A 22,541-nucleotide genomic window follows, 5' to 3' on the forward strand; every position below is an offset into this window, starting at 1 on the left:
GTTCTTTAAGAAGAAGAGAGAAGCTACTGGAGAGCACTTTTGAGCTTCAGAGGTTGAAAGCAAGATGGTGACTCAACTATGGTTTATCTTGCAAATGCCAAACTGGTAGTGTTTTCATAACAAAGAGTGGTCTTGGATGCATTTGTGTGAGTATATTTATAGACATGAAAACTTGGGGGGAAGGAAATAGATTGTTTTGTTCCCCCCTTGACTTTTGAAATTATCCTTACCACTTGATTTATAAGTGAGCCCGTGGAGTATTCTTATTTCTTCCTTTCTTGGGCACTGCATTAGACCTAAAAATGTTAACTGGCTTAGGATGTGGATTTTGCTAAAATGATTCCTCTTGAACACTTCACTGCACTCTCTTGAATGCCTAAAAAATGGGGTTTTGCCCCTGCTCTCTGGTAGCCCTGATAACTGGTCCGAAGCCAGCCCTGCATCACTGGGATCAAAGGTCCCCTCGGCAACATGTAAGAAAGGGGTCCGGGTCAGGCACCTATGTTGGGCACTGTCTGGTTTATGTAGACGCCAATCTGGCATCACCTTATCCTGTGGACGTAACATTAGTCTGCAGAAAAAGAGATCAGAGCTGGGTAGAGTCTCTTTAAATATTAATACTAGTGATGCCTTTTGCCACACATCTCTGAAGAGCTCTGAGCATTTCAGACATTACCTCATCATTAATTTTCAGTGTTCTTGGGTGAGAAGCCGATGGCAAGACTTATGGTCTCCATTTGGGACAGAACATAGCAAATGCTTCAGATAGTTGATCTAAACTTAGGAGTGGTCCTGACCAGATACCAACTGATAAAGAGTGGAGGCACTTTTTGTGGCATATTTTTCTACAGTTGTCACTCATCTCACACACGTGGGATTGCCTTCCTGCATGTTGCTCCACAGCATTAATGGGGGCCTGATGTGAGCAGGTGCAGGGCTGAGCACTGTGGCTGGGAGCAAAGGTCAGTCTCCTTAGTCCCACACTTAAGGCCTTTGGTGATAGGGCTTCTACCTGCCTGTCCTACCAGAAGTCCCTCAACCCTATTGCACATCTCCTTGGTCCTTCCGTCCATCTTCCTGGTCTTCAGGGTAGCCCTGGGCCATCTTCCTTCTGTGCACTTTCTCTGTCCTCCCCAGCTCTGCAAGTGTCACTCTCCTGCCCTCCGTGGCCTGGTCCCCCGCTCCACGGAGCCTGCCCTGAGAGCACCCTCCTGTGTCCACAGCTGCACCTGAGCTCCCATCATCCAAGTCTAGCAGCCCATCTGCTGTGGCCCTTTCTGTCTCTACTTGGTATTTTAGGGGTTTGGGTACGCTGCTCAGTGACCTTTCTTGACTGCAGGGATGGTCCGGTTCATTCTTGTATCTCTCAGTGACTTGCCCCTGTGGGGTGCACAGGACCCAGGGCCCAGATAGAACCCCGCTGGGCCTGACCCCTCCTCTGGTGCCAATCACCGAGGCCCCTCACTGCCTGCAGGCCTGTTCTGTCCTCTCAGCACCCACACCCCGTTCCACCCATCCTTGTGGTTGAAAGTCCTTCTGTCACAGAGATCTGGAGAAACGGGCAGAGAGGGACCATGGAAGGGTCTTCAGCAGGTGACCTCTCTGCTTTTGTCTTTCTTCACCTCTGGGGTACAAGGCCTCCTACTGCTGGAAGGGCTTTCTCCAGAGCATTCTCTCCATTCATGAGCTGACTCCAGGGCTGGGACCACCACGGGCTCCACCTGCGGCAGGTTGTGTGAGGCCGGGCAGGTCATTTAATCTTCCCGTGGCGTCATTCCCCCATCTGTTGAGGGGGGATAAAGTGTTTAAGGGTGCCCTACCTCCCTGGGAGGCTTATCGACTTAATGCTATGCCGTTCACTTTTAACCCGAGGCAGCTGGGCAGACCTAGCTGGGGAGCAGGCACCCAGTCAGCGCTGCAGCTGCACACTGGCCACCTTGGGACACCTCAGGTGTCACAGTCTCTGTTGCCCATGGCCCAGGAGCAGCCAGGGTGCCGCAAAGAACTTGTAGGGTCTCCTCTCTGGGCCAGTTCACGTGGCTGAGGGAGATAAGAGCGGCATCTGGAGGGCTTCTGGGGAAGAGGGGAGAGTGACTCCTGTGGAGGGCAAGGCTGAGGCTGCCCAGAATCCACAGGAGAGGCGGTCCCCTCGGCCACTGTGGAGGCCGTCCTGCTCGCCCACATGGCTGGGCCATCAGCTTTACGGGGGCTCATTGACAAGCTATAAGGAGGTCACTTGATACTCCCATTCCTGTGGCCACGATCTCGGGAAGGCGGCCTTTTCTCTTTAAAGACAGCTGTGTGCTGGGAGGCCCAGGAGCAGTGTGGGGAGGCGGGGGGGGAGTAGGGGGGGTGGCCAGGGCGGGGAAGGGGGGCCGGATTCTCTCCTTGGACGACTCCCCTCAGCTCTGCTCCACTGGTGAGTTGTTTTCTCATTCTGTAACATGTCCTGCTTCCTCCAGAGGGTTGCAGAAAGGTAGCTGGGTTTTTTAAATTGTAGCATTTTTTAACTTAAGTTTTTAATTCCAGTTAGTTAACATACAGTGTTATGTTAGTTTCAAGCATGCCATCTAGTGATTCAGCACTTCCATTCGAGACCCCAGCTCATCATGATAAGTGCCCTCCTTAATCCCCATCACCTATTTCTCCCCAACCACCGGCCCTCTAGTATCCCATCATTTTGTTGTCTATAATTAAATCTGTTTCTTGGTTTCTCTTTTGTTCCCTTTGCTCGTTGGCTTATTTCTTAAATTCCACATATGAGTAGAATTATATGGTATTTGTTTTCTCCAACTTATTTCACTTAGCTTTGTACTCTCTAGCAACATCAGCATCATTGCAGATGGCAAGACTTCATTCTTTATGGCTGAATAGTATTCCTAATTGAGTATTTTTGCTGTATATTTTAAAAGCTATTTCCATGGTATAATCTGAATGCTCATTATTTGTGAAACCTGTTTAAGTGAAGGTTCTTTCAGTCTTCATAATTGCAATTATTTATTCTGGGTTCTTCTCCCATTTAACTGTTATTTCTCATTTTAAGTTTCCAAATTGCGGTACCTTTTTTTTTTTTTGAAAAAAAAAATTATTATTTGAGAGAGAGAGTGAGACCACTCTAGTGCATCCGGGTACAAGTAGGAGGAGGGACAGAGGGAGAGGGAGAAGCTGACTCCTTGCTGAGCAGGAAGCCTGAAGTGGGGCTCCATCTTAGGACCCTGAGGTCATGACCTGAGGCAAAGGCAGAAGCTTACCCAACGGAGCCATCCAGGGGCCCCATATTGCAGTATCTTTAAGCATCTTCTATAGAGATGGGTAATACTTCGTTTTGGAATTAAATTGCCAACACGTTTTCTACATTATGAGATCATAGGATGTAAGACCTGATCCTGGAGATTTTTCTGGTTGAGCATCTCTGTGGTTCTAATGGTGCAGTCCTGAGAAGGTAGCGAGGGTCTTTAGCTACCCAGCTAACTAGTGACAGAAGCAGAACTCAAACCCAGGTCTCCTAACTCCCTTGTCCGTAACTCTCCAGGCTACCCTGTAGTATTTAGTTTCTGAATTACAAGTGAGAGGGAAAAATCACGGTATGATTTTGTTTTTCCATGTGCCTGCCTGAATCTGATTAAAAATTAGTTTTTTTGGCTTTCTATATGCCTGTGTTGAGGGACTCCTGGGTGGCTCAGTCTGTTAAGCTTCTGCCTTCAGCTCAGGTCATGATCTCAGGGTCCTGGGATCGGATCCTGTGTCAGTCTCACCGCCTATTAGGGAGGGGAGGCTGCTTCTCTCTCTGTGGCCTCCCTACCCCTGCTGAGGCTCTCTCTTTCCCTCTCCCTTTGAAGTAAATAAATAAAATCTTTAACAACAACAACAAAATGCCTGTGTCATGTACCACAGCTGATCCCCCTACCTTGAACCCCTTGATTCATTTGCCCATCTACACGGAGGATCCCTCAAGTGAGGTCCCTATCAGCATTATCTGGAGCTTGTTAGAAGTGCAAAATCTGAGCCCCACCCCAACTGAGAGACACAGAACTGGGCATAGGAGAACTGTGTTTTAACAAACTCTGCAGCGACTCAGTAAAGTCAGAACCACTGCCTGGCAGGACTTCATCGTACCCTCCCTCTCGGTGCTTGACAGCAAGTGCAGTGACACGCTTGGTTCTCGTGGATTTTGAGCTGTCTTCCTTGAAGAAGGAGCTCCTTTGTTGCTGCTGCCAGGTTTTGATGAGCATCCCCCTCCTCCACTCTGCTTCCTTCCTCCTGTACAACACACACGCACACGCATGCACGTGCACAAGCTGTCACACATGCACATCCTGCAGGACTGAGAGATCTCTGGGTAAATAATGAGAGTAATTAGGGGGTTTCAGTAGAAACAGGTTTGTAGATCAAATGGTCTGACCACTGGATAGAGTTCCTGTGTTTCCAGACTTGCTTCCTCTCTAAGCACAGTGATAAATTGGGTGGCTGCTGACCATTTTGTACTGTTTGCTGCCATTTGTTAGTCATTCAGGATTGTTTAGTACCTTCTGTTTGCGTGACATATGTTCGGTGTGAGGGGAAAATGTATTGGTTTATAGTTTATCAGGAGGTAGAGATTTTGTTCAGAAATAACTGTAAGAGGGCAGCCCTGGTGGCGCGGCGGTTTGGCGCCGCCTGCAGCCTGGGGTGTGATCCTGGGGATCCGGGATCAAGTCCCACATTGGGCTCCCTGCATGGAGCCTGTTTCTCCCTCTCCCTGTGTCTCTGCCTCTCTCTCTATGAATAAATAAAGTCTTTTTTTTTTTTTTTTAAAGAAATAACTGTAAGACAAGCCAGCCAGGTATCAACAGAGGGGAATCATCTCCAGTAAAGGCTGTGGAAGCCTGGAGGTGGTGGGCAGCCTGTGTTATGGAGGACATCACAGAGGACTTCGTGGAAGAGGTAGCATTGGAGTGAGTCCCACAGGGAGGCAGGATTTGGACGTGAAGAGTTTGGGGGTGGGTAAAGAACATTATAGGCAGAGGTGGGAAAAAGACAAAGGCACAGCAGGGGCTCTCGCTGCATTCTGATGGGAGCAGGGGTTATTTGAAGGTGATTAGGAGGAAATGAGGCTGGCTATTCAAGTAGGTCAGTGCCAAAAGGAGAAGGATCTTTAACACCCACTTAGGAGTTTGTTCTTTATCCTGAAGGCAATGGGGAGCCATTGAAAGGGTTTGAATGAGGGCAAGGCATGAGCAGAGCTGTCTTTTAGTAAGAGTAATCTGCCATCAGAGTATGAAGTAGACCGAAGTGTGTGAAGGGGAAGTGGGGAGGCTTTGTTTTTATTTTGTAACTGTTTGCCGCAGTATGTTGATACATTAAACAATCATCTTAATGTTTAATTAGGAGGTAATTGCTTTTCTTATGGTGGTCATTGAATTTTGAAATAAGCTTCCAGGGGCTAGATTATTGTCCAGGGGACACAGTTCTCATTTCATAATGAGAAATCTGCAAGAAGATAGAAATTGCTCAACAGAATGGCTTTATAGGAAACGTCCAGAACTTCTTCCTTCTTTTTCTTCTCTAACATTTTCTTTTAAATAAAAATATTTGTATTCATTTTACTCAGTAATGACCTGGTAATGTCAGGTCATATAAAATCTAAACAGCAAGCACCCGAGATGTGGCTCTTCCTTGCTGCTTCCTCCTCTGCCTCCTAATCTGTTTTCCATCTCAGTCAGGGACTTGGCTTTGTTAAAGCACCTGAATCTTGCTCATTTCACAAGGATCTGCCTCCTTCCAGCTGCTCCAGTGGGAAGAGTTGTAGCAAACTGGGATGCCATGAAGTTCTAGATGTGCCGTGACTTCTAGGATTTGCCTCTAGGGAAGACTGTGTTCCTGTTGATTACTTTCAGTAGGGCAGCATTTCTGGGGCCCGGGCTTGTCTGGTTCGCACCATTGGTTTCAGTTCTTGAGCTAATATTTCCTGAGCGTCTGTTAAGCACTGAAGACTCATGGTGACTCAGACGCCCAAGGCCCTGCTCGCAAGGATCTTCTATTCCAGCAGGGGATATTGTAAATAGTCAAATAGAGTTGTGAGAGAGGGAAGCAAGCCACAGAGGGAAGAGCACAGCCAGCAATGACAGTGGCCTGAGCAAAGGCTCAGTGGCCAGAGCAGAAGGGAAGAGGGGGTGAGCAGGGCTGGACGACCCTGGGAGGGGAATACAGGGGATGCAGGAGAGTAAAGAGCCTGGAGAGCTGAGTGGGGCCTGAGCAGACAGGGCCTTGAAGGTCTATAGAAAGCACAAATCTGAAAATAGTAGCCACCATTTGCAGAATGCTTCTCACCAGGCGCTGTTAAGCAGTTTCCATGCATTAACTTAGTCCTCACAAAGAGCTGGTAAGGCTGGTACTGTTGTTGTCCACATTTTACTGGTGGGGAAACTGAGGGACCAAAGGCTTAAGGAACCTGATAGTCACAGATCTAGTAAGTGATAGAGCAGCCATATGAGCCCAGGTGGACTGGCTGCAGAGCTTGCACTGCAGACCCTAATCAATTATCCTTAAAGTGATGGGGTGATTCATAGGGTTTGATGCAGGGTCTGATTTGTATCTTAGAAAAGTTGCCATGGGGCACCTGGGTGGCTCAGTTGGTTAAGCAGTTGGCTCTTAGTTTTGGCTCAGGTCATGATCCCAGCCAGGGTCCTGGGATCAAGCCCCACTACAGCCTCCTCACTTAGTGGGGAGCCTGCCTGAGGATTCTATCTCTCTCTCTCTCTCTCTCTCTCTCTCTCTCTCTCTCTCCCCCTCCCTCTCTCCCTCCCTCCCTCCACCTCTCCCCCCATTGGGTTGTGAAAGCTCTCTCTCTTTCTCAAATCTTAAAAAAAGAAAAAGATGGCAGTGTGCTGTGGAAATGGCTTGGCAGGAGAGCAAGACTGGAGCAGGGAGAGCAGGTGCCATGTGACCCAGGTAAGAGACCTTGTAAGAGCCTCAAGTTGTGTGATGGCAGCAGAGGTAAAAGAAGTGGTAACGTGGGAGATGTTTGAGGGTCGCAGCAGCAGGGGCTGGAGAGTGGTGGGGTTGGCAGGGAGGATACCAAGGCTCTGCGACCAACCCCCGGGTTCTAGGCTGGGGAGTGGGGTGTTCATGGTGTTCCCGATGGGCCCAAGGTGGGCTGGTTTGTGTGTGTCACAGGGGAGCCGACAAGACGGCTGAGCTCTCTGCCAGCCAGAGCATGGAATCTGAGGTGCAGACCTTCAAACCCTTCCAGGTCTGCAGGCAGGAGTTAAGGAGGCCAGGGGAGAAGGGGCAGGTGGTGCACGGGCCCTGGTGCCATTCCCCTGTGAGCCTTTGTCCTCGGAGCTTAGATTCAATCTCTCTGAGACGATCTCTCTGATTTTTAGGTGTCGTCGTGCACAAACAGTAATAATGGGGTTTTAAAAAGAAATGAGTAAGTTTACTGCTTATTTCCAGCATCCAGATCAGACTTGTTTTCCGTCTCTGTGTCTGTCCAGCGTCACTTTATAGTTGTGCTCAGAGCACTGTTATGCCCAGAGCCGTATCTGTATAGATATGGCTTTATTGCCTATTTTTTAATACCTTACTTTATTGCCTATTTCTAAATACCTTACATTAAATCAATTGCTGCTCCTGGAATGTTGTATAGTTTCTTGGCTTTTTTTTTTTTTTTTTTTTGAGGATTCCCCACAAAGGATGAGCTGTAACTTACCCATTCTCTATGTCAGTTGATTAATTTCTTGTTCTTTCAGATGGTGACTCACCGAGCACCTGTGGCCTAGGCTGTCCCTCCTTTCCTTAGGCAAAATCCCAGCCATGGCAACTTCTGTGTCCTTCCAGAGAGGGGTGACCCCACTGGGCACTTGTGAGTTCAGGGGACAGAAGGCAGAATGCTTCCTTAGGGCTGAATCTCTGGTTTCTGGGCCCTATTGTTTCAGTGACCTACCTCTGAGCCGAGGTGGCATTCATTGACCATTGTCAGCACTGCCACCAATAGCTGCCATCCCCCAACAGCTGATCCGATTCCTTGCATGGTTTGCTCTAAAGTGGGCAATCGTACAGGAGCAAAAAGAGGTTTCTGGGCAGAATGCTTAATGAGGGCTTAATGAAGCCAGCCAGAGTGGCCTGCTGGTTTGAACCCTTGCACGGGGGCCCGATTGGCAGGCAGCACCTGGCACTCTTGGCTCCCTGACAGCCGTCAGCCGTTCCCGAGCCCCATGCAGCGATGCAGGACCCATGCTGTGCCACTGGCTGGCAGGAGCCGTTTCGTCGGTCTCTGGAGCATTGTAGATGTCCCTGTCTCATGGGCCCCACACCCTGTCAGGAGTTATTTGTCTAGGTGTCTTATAGGCTCTATCACACTGTGAGCTGTCCAAGGGTGGGGACTATCTGATGACCCTGTCTCCTCTACCAAGGCCATCACCAGGCCCAGTCTCAAGAGGTGCTTGATGAGTTGAACGGAAGGCATTGATTTGGGACCAAGTTCCTTGACTGAAGGTGGTGGAGACCTTTCGGCTCTGAAGACCCAGGGACTAGACTTGAACTCTGCAGAGCAGAGCCCCCTGTCTTTGGCCACTGCCAACTCTATGGGAGGATGAGGACCTTGAGAGAAGATCCAAGACCTCTCTACCAGGACAGAGCCTATGTCCCAAGTCCCGGAGGCTGGGGCTCTGGGAAGCGTGCGGGGCCCAGCTCCGGATGCCAGTCTGGTTCTGGGCTGTACCTGTGGTGGTTACTATGCGTCCACTGATGGATTTGGGGATCCCGCCTTCCTTCTGTGGATGAAAACACAGGCCGTCAAATCCAGCTGCCTCTTTTGGGCCCCTGCAGGAGTTGTCGGTCTGCATTGCTGTGGGTTTCATTTTTGGTGCCTCTGGTATCAAACGTGTCCAGAAGCAACTGCAAAGTAGTTGGCATGTCATGACAGTTGATGATTCAGTTGGTAGTAAAAAACAAGTCTGAGGGCTGAGTTTATGTTCCACCATTTTGTGAATTATGTCCAGGTGGTTGTCAAGAGAATTTTTCTTAACCAGATGAGGGCATTTGCAAAAACCAACAAGTCTTGGGGAGGAAAAGAATTTTACACTGAATGCCAAGGACACACTAGACACTGTGGGATCTGGTGGTGTCTGGCTGGAGAGGCCTTCCCTGGCTTCAGGGTCAGCCTGAGATCCTCTGTGGCTGTGCAGCAACAGGTGGCAGCAGGGGGTCTGTTATCACCAGAGTCCAATCGCCAAGTCTGTGGCCCCTTTAAGGGTGGGTCTTTTGGTTGTCTTTGCTGTGTGATATGGGTTGGTCACATACTCTTTTGGTAAAATATACATTACCTTTAAAAGACCATTTAAAAATGTACAATTCAATGGCATTAAGTACATTAACAGTGCTGTGCCACCATTACCACTATCTGATTCCTGAATTTTTTCATCTCCCCAAAAAGCAACCCTGTACCGATTAAACAGAAACACCCTATTTTGTCCTTCCCTGAGTCCCTGGTAAGGAATAATCTGTTTTCTGTCTCTATGGACTTACTTAGATATTTCATGTAAATGGAATCACACACCATGTTGTCCTCTGTCTGATTTCTTTCACCTAGCATAAGTGTTTGAGGCTCACCCATGCATATGACAGTACACCTAACCCTTGAACATTGTGGAAGTAAGGATGCCAACTCCTTGTGCTGTCAGAAATCTACGTATAACTTTTGATACGTCCAAAACTTCTCATAGCCTACTCTTGACTGGAAACTGTCACTATTCTTGACTGTAAATAGTTGATTATCACATATTTTGTATGTCATATGTATTGTATAGTATATTCAAAGTAAGCTAGAGGGCAGCCCCCGTGGCGCAGTGGTTTAGCGCCGCCTGCAGCCCAGGGCATGATCCTGGAGTCCTGGGATCGAGTCCTGCGTCGGGCTCCCTGCATGGAGCCTGCTTCTCCCTCTTCCTGTGTCTCTGCCTCTTTCTCTCTCTCTCTCTCCATCTCTATGAATAAATAAATAAAATCTTTAAAAAAACTTAGTTTTTTTCTCTAGCTTACTTTTTTTTTTTAAAGTTTTTTAATTAAGAAAAGCATATTAGGGCAGCCCCGGTGGCTCAGCGGCTTAGCACTGCCTTCAGCTCAGGGCGTGATCCTGGAAACCCAGGATCGAGTCCCACATCAGGCTTCCTGCATGGAGCCTGCTTCTTCCTCTGCTTGTGTTTGCCTCTCTCTCTCTCTTTGTCTCTCATGAATAAATAAAATCTTTAAAAAAAAAAACATTAAAGTACATTTATGGGGTTGCCCAGGTGGCTCAGTTAGTTAAGCGGTTCAGGTCATGATCTCAGGGTCCCAGGATCAAGCCCCACACTGGGCTCCCTGCTCATCGGGGAGCCTGCTTCTCCCTCTCCTTCTGCCCCTCCCCCTGCTCGTGTGTGCTTTCTGTCAAATAAATAAAATCCTTAAAATATATATTTACAGTACTGCACTATATTGGAAAAAAAACACATATGAACAGATCCGTGTAGCTCAACCCTGTGTTGTGCAAGGCTCAACTGTACCTATGTAGGAACCTAATTTGCATGTAGAATCCTAGCAGCAAGGGAATCTGGAAATCAGTGTCATCTCTCCAGTGTCTGGTTACAGGAAGGCACCCCGGGAGATGGGAATGGATGCTGACCATCATTTGACCTTACCTGCCAATGGGGTGATGGAGAAGTCAGTGTCTGGCAGGGCGTTGTGAGGCGCAGGAATGAGACCTAGACGGGTATGTGGCTAATGCTCAAAGTTAAATCTTCACAGTGCTTTTGAGGCAGTGGGAGTGGCTGAGGTCTGTGGTTCTCAGCACTGGGGAGCCAGGACCAGTGAAGGAGGGAAGATAAATCAGTTCTCTCTGAAAATGCGACGGGTGGGAAGTTCACACAGCAGCGGGGCCAACCCTGAAGGAAGACATGGAAATGAGTCTTGGGATGACTCATTCAGGACATATCGTCCTTGTGTTTCTTTGAGCCCTGGATGCAGTTCTCAGGCTGCTTCTGAGCTGAGGTCATGCCTAGAGTGCATGTTTCCCAGGCTCTGTGCTGGTTTGTCTCATTTGTGTCTGATCCCGGGTAGTGCATAAGTACATCCTTTGTTTCCCTCCAACAGAGGTGTGAGCAGGAAATCTAAATACCCCATTTGTCTTTAAGCTGCTGTGAAAATCAAGTATGTGACTCTGCATCAGAAAAAAGAATATCCTGATCTGTCTAGGTGAAGAGAACTCCTGGTGGGCTCATAGGGTAGAATGTGTTTCCATGAATACTTTTAAAGTTTTTTTTTTTTTTAATTTTTATTTATTTATGATAGTCACAGAGAGAGAGAGACAGAGAGAGGCAGAGACATAGGCAGAGGGAGAAGCAGGCTCCATGCACTGGGAGCCCGACGTGGGATTCGATCCCGGGTCTCCAGGATCGCGCCCTGGGCCAAAGGCAGGCGCTAAACCGCTGCGCCACCCAGGGATCCCCATGAATACTTTTAGATTCTGATGGGTTTGACACGGTGAGACTTCATTTCCAGGAATGATCGGATCACAGCATGTGAGCAGGACTCTGAACAACCTCTGTGCTGGTGGGGAAGCAGCCTGTCTTCACTCACACAGAGGTGTGGTGCCAATGGGCAAAACTCTAGAACTTAGGCAAATAAATACTTGGGTTGGCTGCCCACAGTGTACCTGCTAAATGTAGGGGATATGTTCTCAGGGGTTGACTGAAAAACACATTTCTGTGCGTCCAGGGGTTTATGGATCTACTTGAGAAGGCTTGTGAGAGGGAACCTAGCCTAGTACGTGCCATATAAGCAGTCAGTGTCTGCTGAATGATCACAGTACATGAACTGCACCTTCTTTCCATGGCTGAGATGTTAGGCAGTCAACACCTGTAGGATAATGGAATCATAGTAGGTTTTTTCCCTAGCTCTACAAAAACATTTATTTACTAACACATTCACCTTGATCCCACAAAGTTTTTTGCCATAATGTCTCCTGACGTCCTCCCCGCCCCTCCCCCCGTGTCTTTTTTGAAAAAAGGGAGACTGTGGGCTAGATGCTTGCAGTTTTAGTAAGATTTGGAGTTTGTAGAATAATCTCAACTGTTGAGCATTGGTTAGCAGAATGAAGTCTCTCCCCTGGAGGGAAGTCTCTGCTTGTGGCCCTGACCCACTGGACACTGTTAACAGTGATGAGGTAAAAGAAATTATATTTAACAACACTAACAGGAGTCCTCAACCTGGAAATAGCTAGATAAAATTCTTTAAAGTGTCTCCCTTTAGAAACTTTTACCTAGTGTCCTGATTAGAAAACCGTTGAAAGAAAAGTAGAACTGTATATCCTTTACCCCGATTCTCCCGCCATTGATATGTTGTCCCACTTAATTTGCTTTATGCATTTATAGATTTCTTCTTGAGCCATTTGGGAAAATTTGAGAATAGCATCCTACCCTTTTTTTTTTTTTTAAAAGATTTTATTATTTATTCATGAGACAGAGAGAGAGAGCGAGGCAGAGACACAGGCAGAGGGAGAAGCAGGCTCCATGCAGGGAGCCCGATGTGGGACTCGATCCTGGGTCTCCAGGATCACACCCTAGGCCGAAGGCAGGCGCTAAACCGCTGAGCCACCCGGGCTGCCCTAGCATCCTACCCTTTTACCTATCAGGACTGTAGCGTGTTTCCTAAGGACAAGGACTTTCTCTTCCACAGCCACGGCACATTCATCAATAGCGGGAAACAGAACAGTGACACCATTCTAATATCTAGCCCTCAGTTCATCTTCAAATTTTGCCGATCACACTCCTTTGGTCTTGTTTAACCTATCTGAAACAGTTCCTTGGCCTTTGCTTTCTTGACCTTGATGTTTTTATTTTTTATTTTTTTTTATTTTTATTTATTTATTTTTTTAAAGACTTTATTTATTCATGAGAGACACACACAGAGAGAGAGGCAGAGACATAGGCAGAGGGAGAAGCAGGCTCCATGCACCGGGAGCCCGACGTGGGACTCGATCCTGGGTCTCCAGGATCACGCCCTGGGCCGAAGGCGGCGCTAAACCGCTGTGCCACCGGGGCTGCCCGACCTTGATGTTTTTAAAGGTAAGGTCAGGTACTGTGTGGGATGTCCCTCAAGTTGGGTTTGTCAGGTGTTTCCTTGTGTTTAGATCCAGGATATACATTTTTGGTGGGAAAATCAGACATGATGCTATGTTCCAAGTGTATCATGGGCAGAGTCACGTGATGTTTGTTCTATACTTGTGACGCTTTTATTACTTGGTTAGGTTGTGTTCTCCATCATGAAGTCACCATGAGTTTTAGCTTCAGTTGAAGATTCTTGTTGAATCAGTTACCAAGATGGTTGCAAAATGATTTTCTTTTTTTTTTTTTAATTTATTTTTTATTGGTGTTCAATTTACTAACATACAGAATAACACCCAGTGCCCGTCACCCATTCACTCCCACCCCCTGCCCTCCTCCCCTTCTACCACCCCTAGTTCGTTTCCCAGAGTTAGCAGTCGCAAAATGATTTTCTAACCCTATCATTTCTTACACAGAGGAAGCCCTCTTCTCTCTCCTGTTAAAATGTTTTTGTTCATTTAGTTATCAGGATGGACCTGTAGATTCTTACTTTATTTTGTGAACATTATTACTATTATATTTTGATGTTCAGATTGTACCACATCTGGCCAATCGTTTTTTTTTAATATTTTATTTTATTTTTTTAAATTTACTTATGATAGTCACACAGAGAGGGAAAGAGAGGCAGAGACATAGGCAGAGGGAGAAGCAGGCTCCATGCACCGGGAGCCCAATGTGGGATTCGATCCTGGATCTCCAGGATCGCGCCCTGGGCCAAAGGCGGGCACTAAACCGCTGCGCCACCCAGAGATCCCACATCTGGCCAATCTGAGTTCCTTCAAAGCAGCTCCTGTATCTCCATCATTTCAAGGGTGCTTCCTTACTTTCTGGCCCCAAATATTCCAGCCATCTTGTACTTTCCCTGCTCTAGCCCTAGAATCAGCCTTTTATCCAAGGAGCCCAAATAGATGACGTGAATAATGGGCCAAAGCCAAGATGTGAAATATCATTCTGACAATCAGGCTCTTTAGCTGTGCTCAGGCAAGAACAGTGTTCCAAGCAGATGTTGACAGCTGTGTTGTGAGTTGCTCAGAATGCACCAGGAGGGCCATGCTAGGCCGGACTTCATTTAAAAAGGATGCTAATCATGGTGGATGGGTTCTGGAGCCCCAGGGCCATAAGTGCACCACAAAATTCTGGACAAGGGAGAAAGATCTAATAGGATGAGTATGTTCAAGTTGAGAGAAACTGCTTACAGTTGAAACAAGTCCATCAGGTCCTGTGGGAACCCACCATGAAGAACCATTTCCTCATGGAGAAAGAGAGCAGCATTTCTTTTGTGTTGTTGGAAGGAAGGAGAGGGAAAGTGGGCCAGGGCTGCTAAAGACTATGTAGGATCAAGCACTGTTCTAAGACACAATGCTAGCTTGTATCTGGTCTGGCCACACTGTGTCCACCATTCCCTGTACTCAGGGCCTCCTTGAAAAAGCAGGGCTTTTCTTGGGCTTGAAAAGCAGTTTTAAAATGTCAGCGCCATCGACAGAGGAACAAACAAGGTGAAGGCTATGAATGGTTTGGGAATCCCAAGCATACAGTCAGGGCTGGCCTCACGAGTGTGCCAAGTGTGTAGTTGCAGAGACCACCTCAGGGTAGTGGCCTCAACAGGATATGGAGACCTGGATGAAGCTGTGTTGGTTTTTGTTGTGCTTGTACACTTCCATCAATAGGCACCAATGTGTGGGCCTGACTGGCCAGCAGGAAAGGCCAGGGAAGCCACAGATCAAGATATTTGGGTAGGCTGAGGGGGCAGCTGAGACCTGTTGCACTCTGTACCAGGGTTAGGCTTTCACCTGTGACAACCCACTGGAGGGGAAACCCTTAGCTACTGAAGTCCAAAAGCAAGTGACCCAAGGAAACAGTATTCTTTGAGAATCCTATCTTCAGACCTATAATTGCCACTCGGAGAGCTGGGAGATCCTTCCTGAGATGCAGGACAGGATGCCTCCACTCTGCCTTTGGGCTCTACCTGACACACCCAGACCACTGGAGTGGGTCTGGAGAAATGACCAGGATATGGTGAGACAGTCTACAATGTGGCATATATGAAAGAAGGCTAGGAGCTGGGTGGACCAAGGAGCATAAGGCTGCTGTCTGCAAATTTCTGGAGAGTTGTCACACAGGGAAGAGATGTCCTTTGGGGGCTCCAGAAGGTAGAGAGATGCTAGGAGTGGGGTTGGGTTTATTTCCTCACCCATCCCTCCATTCATCCATCCATCTACCCATGCATCCAACTTAGTCTGTGCCGGGCATAGAGGATCAATAGGACTGCTTTCACAGGGCATGGGGTAAGGGATCAGAGAAATCAACAGATTTTTGCAATATGGAGGGTTCAGTGCCATCATGGGGTAACATGGGAGGAGGGGGACTACTGAGATTTGAAGGGATCAGGAAAGATGGTCTTTGAAGTGATAATGAAGTAAGATCCTGAAGTATGGGTAGGAGTTAGCCAGGGAGAGAGAGAGATTTTGGCTCACTTGAGGGGAAGACAGAACAGGTTCTCTTGGACGGGCCCTGCGCACTCGACCGGAGCAGGCTGCTCACTTCCTACCTGCCCCTACCCATGGGAGATCAAGGATGGGTAGCCCAACTCCAAGTGATTGAGCAGAACGTGGGCACTGTGTGGGTCTCCACGGTTCCTTTTTCTGCCAAAGCTTTAGGTAACAGCCTTCTCCTGCCTACAAGCTCTGAACATCTGACAGCGAACTTTCACCTGCTGGGCCTTAACAAGCATCACCATTCAGAGCCTCAATTCCTTTTGTAAAAAATAGGGCAATGACCTCACCAAGTCAGTATTTGGCATACTGTTGATGGAACAGAAGACAGTTTTAGTATATCAAAGTACATGAGGTTTTGCCAGTCAAGATAAACTGCCGTAACCAGTAATATATCTGGTTCCAACAAAGGCTTATTTGCTTATGGTATTATGAATATTTTAAGTTTGTTTTAAATGGGTATTAGGAAACACTACCTTTGCATTTAATAGTGATGTAGAGAGAGGAGGGGCAAGATGGCAGAAGAGTAGGGTCCCCAAATCACCTGTCCCCACCAAATTACCTAGATAACCTTCAAATTATCCTGAAAATCTATGAATTCGGCCTGAGATTTAAAGAGAGACCAGCTGGAATGCTACAGTGAGAAGAGTTCGCGCTTCTATCAAGGTAGGAAGACGGGGAAAAAGAAATAAAGAAACAAAAGGCCTCCAAGGGGGAGGGGCCCCGCGAGGAGCCGGGCTGAGGCCGGGGCGAGTGTCCCCAGGACAGGAGAGCCCCGTCCCGGAGACGCAGGAGCTGCACCGACCTTCCCGGGGAAAAGGGGCTCGCAGGGAGGTGGAGCAGGACCCAGGAGGGCGGGGATGCCCTCGGGCTCCCTGGGACACTAACAGAGGAGCTGCGCCCTGGGGAGAGTGCGCCGAGCTCCCTAAGGGCTGCAGCGCGCACGGCGGGAGGAGCTCGGGGTGCTCGGGCGGCGGCTCCGCGGAGGGGGCTGCGCGCCCAGAGCGCGAATCCAACAGCGCAGGCTCCGGAGCACAGGGCGCCGGGACACAGCCCAGGATCCGGCCTCCCCCCGGGACAGGCAGAGGCCGGAGGGCCCAGGACAGCGAGGACGCTCCTGCCCAGAGCTGAGCAGATCAGCGGCCCCGCCCCGGAGCCTCCAGGCCCTGCAGACGGAGAGCTGCGGAGTTACTGCGGGGGCTGAATCCAGGGCTCCAGAGCTGGCCCCGCCACTGGGGCTGTTCCTCCTGCGGCCTCACGGGGTAAACAACCCCCACTGAGCCCTGCACCAGGCAAGGGGCAGAGCAGCTCCCCCAAGTGCTAACACCTGAAAATCAGCACAACAGGCCCCTCCCCCAGAAGACCAGCTAGACGGACAAGTTCCAGGGGAAGTCAAGGGACTTAAAGTACACAGAATCAGAATATGCTCCCCTGTGGTTTTTTGTTGTTGTTGTTGGCTTTTTTGGTGGTTTTTTGTGTGTGTGTGTGGTTTTTTTTTTTTTTTTTCTTTTTGATTTGTTTCCTTCCCCACCTTTTTTTTCTTTCTTTTTCTTCCCTTTTTTTTTCTTTTTTTCTTTTTTCTTTTTCTCTTTTCTTTCCCTCCTCTCTTTTTCTCCTTTTCCCAATACAACTTGCTTTTGGCCACTCTGCACTGAGCAAAATGACTAGAAGGAAAACCTCACCTCAAAAGAAAGAATCAGAAACAGTCCTCTCTCCCACAGAGTTACAAAATCTGGATTACAATTCAATGTCAGAAAGCCAATTCAGAAGCACTATTATACAGCTACTGGTGGCTCTAGAAAAAAGCATAAAGGACTCAAGAGACTTCATGACTGCAGAATTTAGAGCTAATCAGGCAGAAATTAAAAATCAATTGAATGAGATGCAATCCAAACTAGAAGTCCTAACGATGAGGGTTAATGAGGTGGAAGAACGAGTGAGTGACATAGAAGACAAGTTGATGGCAAAGAGGGAAACTGAGGAAAAAAGAGACAAAAGACCATGAGGATAGATTAAGGGAAATAAACGACAGCCTGAGGAAGAAAAACCTATGTTTAATTGGGGTTCCCGAGGGCACCGAAAGGGACAGAGGGCCAGAATATGTATTTGAACAAATCCTAGCTGAAAACTTTCCTAATCTGGGAAGGGAAACAAGCATTCAGATCCAGGAAATAGAGAGATCCCCCCCTAAAATAAAAAAAAACCGTTCAACACCTCGACATTTAATAGTGAAGCTTGCAAATTCCAAAGATAAAGAGAAGATCTTTAAAGCAGCAAGAGACAAGAAATCCCTGACTTTTATGGGGAGGAGTATTAGGGTAACAGCAGACCTCTCCACAGAGACCTAGCAGGCCAGAAAGGGCTGGCAGGATATATTCAGGGTCCTAAATGAGAACATGCAACCAAGAATACTTTATCCAGCAAGGCTCTCATTCAAAATGGAAGGAGAGATAAAGAGCTTCCAAGACGGGCAGGAACTGAAAGAATATGTGACCTCCAAACCAGCTCTGCAAGAAATTTTAAGGGGGACTCTTAAAATTCCCCTTTAAGAAGTTCAGTGGAACAATCCACAAAAACAAGGACTGAATAGATATCATGATGACACTAAACTCATATCTCTCAATACTAACTCTGAACGTGAATGGGCTTAATGACCCCATCAAAAGGCACAGGGTTTCAGATTGGATAAAAAAGCAGGACCCATCTATTTGCTGTCTACAAGAGACTCATTTTAGACAGAAGGACACCTACAGCCTGAAAATAAAAGGTTGGAGAACCATTTACCATTCGAATGATCCTCAAAAGAAAGCAGGGGTAGCCATCCTTATATCAGATAAACTAAAATTTACCCTGAAGACTGTAGTGAGAGAAGAAGAGGGACACTATATCATACTTAAAGGATCTATCCACCAAGAGGACTTAACAATCCTCAATATATATGCCCCGAATGTGGGAGCTCCCAAATATTTAAATCAGTTAATAACCAAAGTGAAGAAATAGTTAGATAATAACACACTTATACTTGGTGACTTCAATCTAGCTCTTTCTATACTAGATAGGTCTTCTAAGCACAACATCTCCAAAGAAACGAGAGCTTTAAATGATACACTGGACCAGATGGATTTCACAGATATCTACAGAACTTTACATCCAAACTCAACTGAATACACATTCTTCTCAAGTGCACATGGAACTTTCTCCAGAATAGACCACATACTGGGTCACAAATCGGGTCTGAACCGATACCAAAAGATTGGGATTGTCCCCTGCATATTCTCAGACCATAATGCCTTGAAATTAGAACTAAATCACAACAAGAAGTTTGGAAGGACCTCAAAAACATGGAGGTTAAGGACCATCCTGCTAAAAGATGAAAGGGTCAACCAGGAAATTAAGGAAGAATTAAAAAGATTCATGGAAACTAATGAGAATGAAGATACAACCATTCAAAATCTTTGGGATACAGCAAAAGCAGTCCTAAGGGGGAAATACATTGCAATACAAGCATCCATTCAAAAACTGGAAAGAACTCAAATACAAAAGCTAACCTTACACATAAAGGAGCTAGAGAAAAAACAGCAAATAGATCCTACACCCAGGAGAAGAAGAGAGTTAATAAAGATTCGAGCAGAACTCAACGAAATCGAGACCAGAAGAACTGTGGAACAGATCAACAGAACCAGGAGTTGGTTCTTTGAAAGAATTAATAAGATAGATAAACCATTAGCCAGCCTTATTAAAAAGAAGAGAGAGAAGACTCAAATTAATAAAATCATGAATGAGAAAGGAGAGATCACTACCAACACCAAGGAAATACAAACGATTTTAAAAACATATTATGAACATCTATATGCCAATAAATTAGGCAATCTAGAAGAAATGGACGCATTCCTGGAAAGCCACAAACTACCAAAACTGGACCAGAAAGAAATAGAAAACCTGAACAGGCCAATAGCCAGGGAGGAAATTGAAGCAGTCATCAAAAACCTCCCAAGACACAAAAGTCCAGGGCCAGATGGCTTCCCAGGGGAATTCTATCAAACGTTTAAAGAAGAAACCATACGTATTCTACTAAAGCTGTTTGGAAAGATAGAAAGAGATGGAGTACTTCCAAATTTGTTCTATGAGGCCAGCATCACCTTAATTCCAAAACCAAAGACCCCACCAAAAAGGAGAATTACAGACCAATATCCCTGATGAACATGGATGCAAAAATTCTCAACAAGATACTGGCCAATAGGATCCAACAACACATTAAGAAAATTATTCACCATGACCAAGTAGGATTTATCCCCGGGACACAAGGCTGGTTCAACACTCGTAAAACTATCAGTGTGATTCATCATATCAGCAAGAGAAAAACCAAGAACCATATGATCCTCTCATTAGATGCAGAGAAAGCATTTGACAAAATACAGCATCCATTCCTGATCAAAACTCTTCAGAGTGTAGGGATAGAGGGAACATTCCTCAACATCTTAAAAGCCATCTACAAAAAGCCCACAGCAAATATCATTCTCAATGGGGAAGCACTGGGAGCCTTTCCCCTAAGATCAGGAACAAGACAGGGATGTCCACTCTCACCACTGCTATTCAACATAGTACTGGAAGTCCTAGGCTCAGCAATCAGACAACAAAAAGACATTAAAGGCATTCAAATTGGCAAAGAAGTCAAACTCTCCCTCTTCGCCAATGACATGATACTCTACATAGAAAACCCAAAAGTCTCCACCCTAAGATTGCTAAAACTTATACAGCAATTTGGTAGCGTGGCAGGATACAAAATCAATGCCCAGAAATCAGTGGCATTTCTATACACTAACAATGAGACTGAAGAAAGAGAAATTAAGGAGTCAATCCCATTTACAATTGCACCCAAAAGCATAAGATACCTAGGCATAAACCTAACCAAAGAGGTAAAGGATCTATACCCTAAAAACTATAGAACACTTCTGAAAGAAATTGAGGAAGACACAGAGATGGACAAATATTCCATGCTCATGGATTAGCAGAATTAATATTGTGAAAATGTCAATGTTACCCAGGGCAATGTACACGTTTAATGCAATCCCTATCAAAATACCATGGACTTTCTTCAGAGAGTTAGAACAAATTATTTTAAGATTTGTGTGGAATCAGAAAAGACCCCGAATAGCCAGGGGAATTTTAAAAAAAGAAAACCTTTTCTGGGGGCATCACAATGCCAGATTTCAGGTTGTACTACAAAGCTGTGGTCATCAAGACAGTGTGGTACTGGCACAAAAACAGACACATAGATCAATGGAACAGAATAGAGAATCCAGAAGTGGACCCTGAACTTTATGGTCAACTAATATTCGATAAAGGAGGAAAGACTATCCATTGGAAGAAAGTCTCTTCAATAAATGGTGCTGGGAAAATTGGACATCCACATGCAGAAGAATGAAACTAGACCACTCTCTTTCACCATACACAAAGATAAACTCAAAATGGATGAAAGATCTAAATGTGATCCAAGATTCCATCAAAATCCTAGAGGAGAACACAGGTAACACCCTTTTTGAACTTCGCCACAGTAACTTTTTGCAAGATACATCCACGAAGGCAAAAGAAACAAAAGCAAAAATGAACTATTGGGACTTCATCAAGATAAGAAGCTTTTGCACAGCAAAGGATACAGTCAACAAAACTCAAAAACAACCTACAGAATGGGAGAAGATATTTGCAAATGACGTATCAGATAAAGGGCTAGTTTCCAAGATCTATAAAGAACTTCTTAAACTCAACACCAAACAAACAAACAATCCAATCATGAAATGGGCAAAAGACATGAAGAGAAATCTCACAGAGGAAGACATAGACATGGCCAACACGCACATAAGAAAATGCTCTGCATCACTTGCCATCATGGAAATACAAATCAAAACCACAATGAGAGACCACCTCACACCAGTGAGAATGGGGAAGGATGCAGAGAAAAGGGAACCCTCTTACACTGTTGGTGGGAATGTGAACTGGTGCAGCCACTCTGGAAAACTGTGTGGAGGTTCCTCAAAGAGTTAAAAATAGACCTGCCCTACTACCCAGCAATTGCACTATTGGGGATTTACCCCAAAGATACAGATGCAATGAAACGCGGGGACCCCTGCACCCCGATGTTTCTAGCAGCAATGTCCACAATAGCCAAACTGGAAGGAGCCTCGGTGTCCATCGAAAGATGAATGGATAAAGAAGATGTGGTTTATGTATACAATGGAATATTCCTCAGCCATTAGAAACGACAAATACCCACCATTTGCTTCAACGTGGATGGAACTGGAGGGTATTATGCTGAGTGAAGTAAGTCAATTGGAGAAGGACAAACATTATATGTTCTCATTCATTTGGGGAATATAAATAATAGTGAAAGCGAATATAAGGGAAGGGAGAAGAAATGTGTGGGAAATATCAGAAAGGGAGACAGAACATAAAGACTCCTAACTCTGGGAAATGAACTAGGGGTGGTGGAAGGGGAGGTGGGTGGGGGTGAATGGGTGACGGGCACTGCGGGGGGGGGCACTTGGCGGGATGAGCACTGGGTGTTATTCTGTATGTTGGTAAATTGAACACCAATAAAAAATAAATTTATTAAAAAAATAGTGATGTAAACATTTTAGTTCTGCAAGGTTAAATGTCTAGGATAGGATCCTTTTTATTTTTTTTATTTTTATCTTTTATTTAAGATTTTATTAAAAAAAAAGATTTTATTTATTTATTCATATGGAGGGGGGCGGACACAGGCAGAGGGAGAAGGAGGTCCATGCAGGGAGCCCGACGTGGGACTTGATCCTGGAGCTCCAGGATCAGGCCCTGGGCTGGAGGCAGTGCCAAACCACTGAGCCACCAGGGCTGCCCCCCCCCCCCCCTTTTAAAATACTTTTATTTATCTGTGAGAGACACAGAGAGAGAGAGGCAG

This window comes from Canis lupus, chromosome 11 (genome assembly GCF_011100685.1).
Source record: "Canis lupus familiaris isolate Mischka breed German Shepherd chromosome 11, alternate assembly UU_Cfam_GSD_1.0, whole genome shotgun sequence".
NCBI classification, from domain to species: Eukaryota; Metazoa; Chordata; class Mammalia; order Carnivora; family Canidae; genus Canis; species Canis lupus.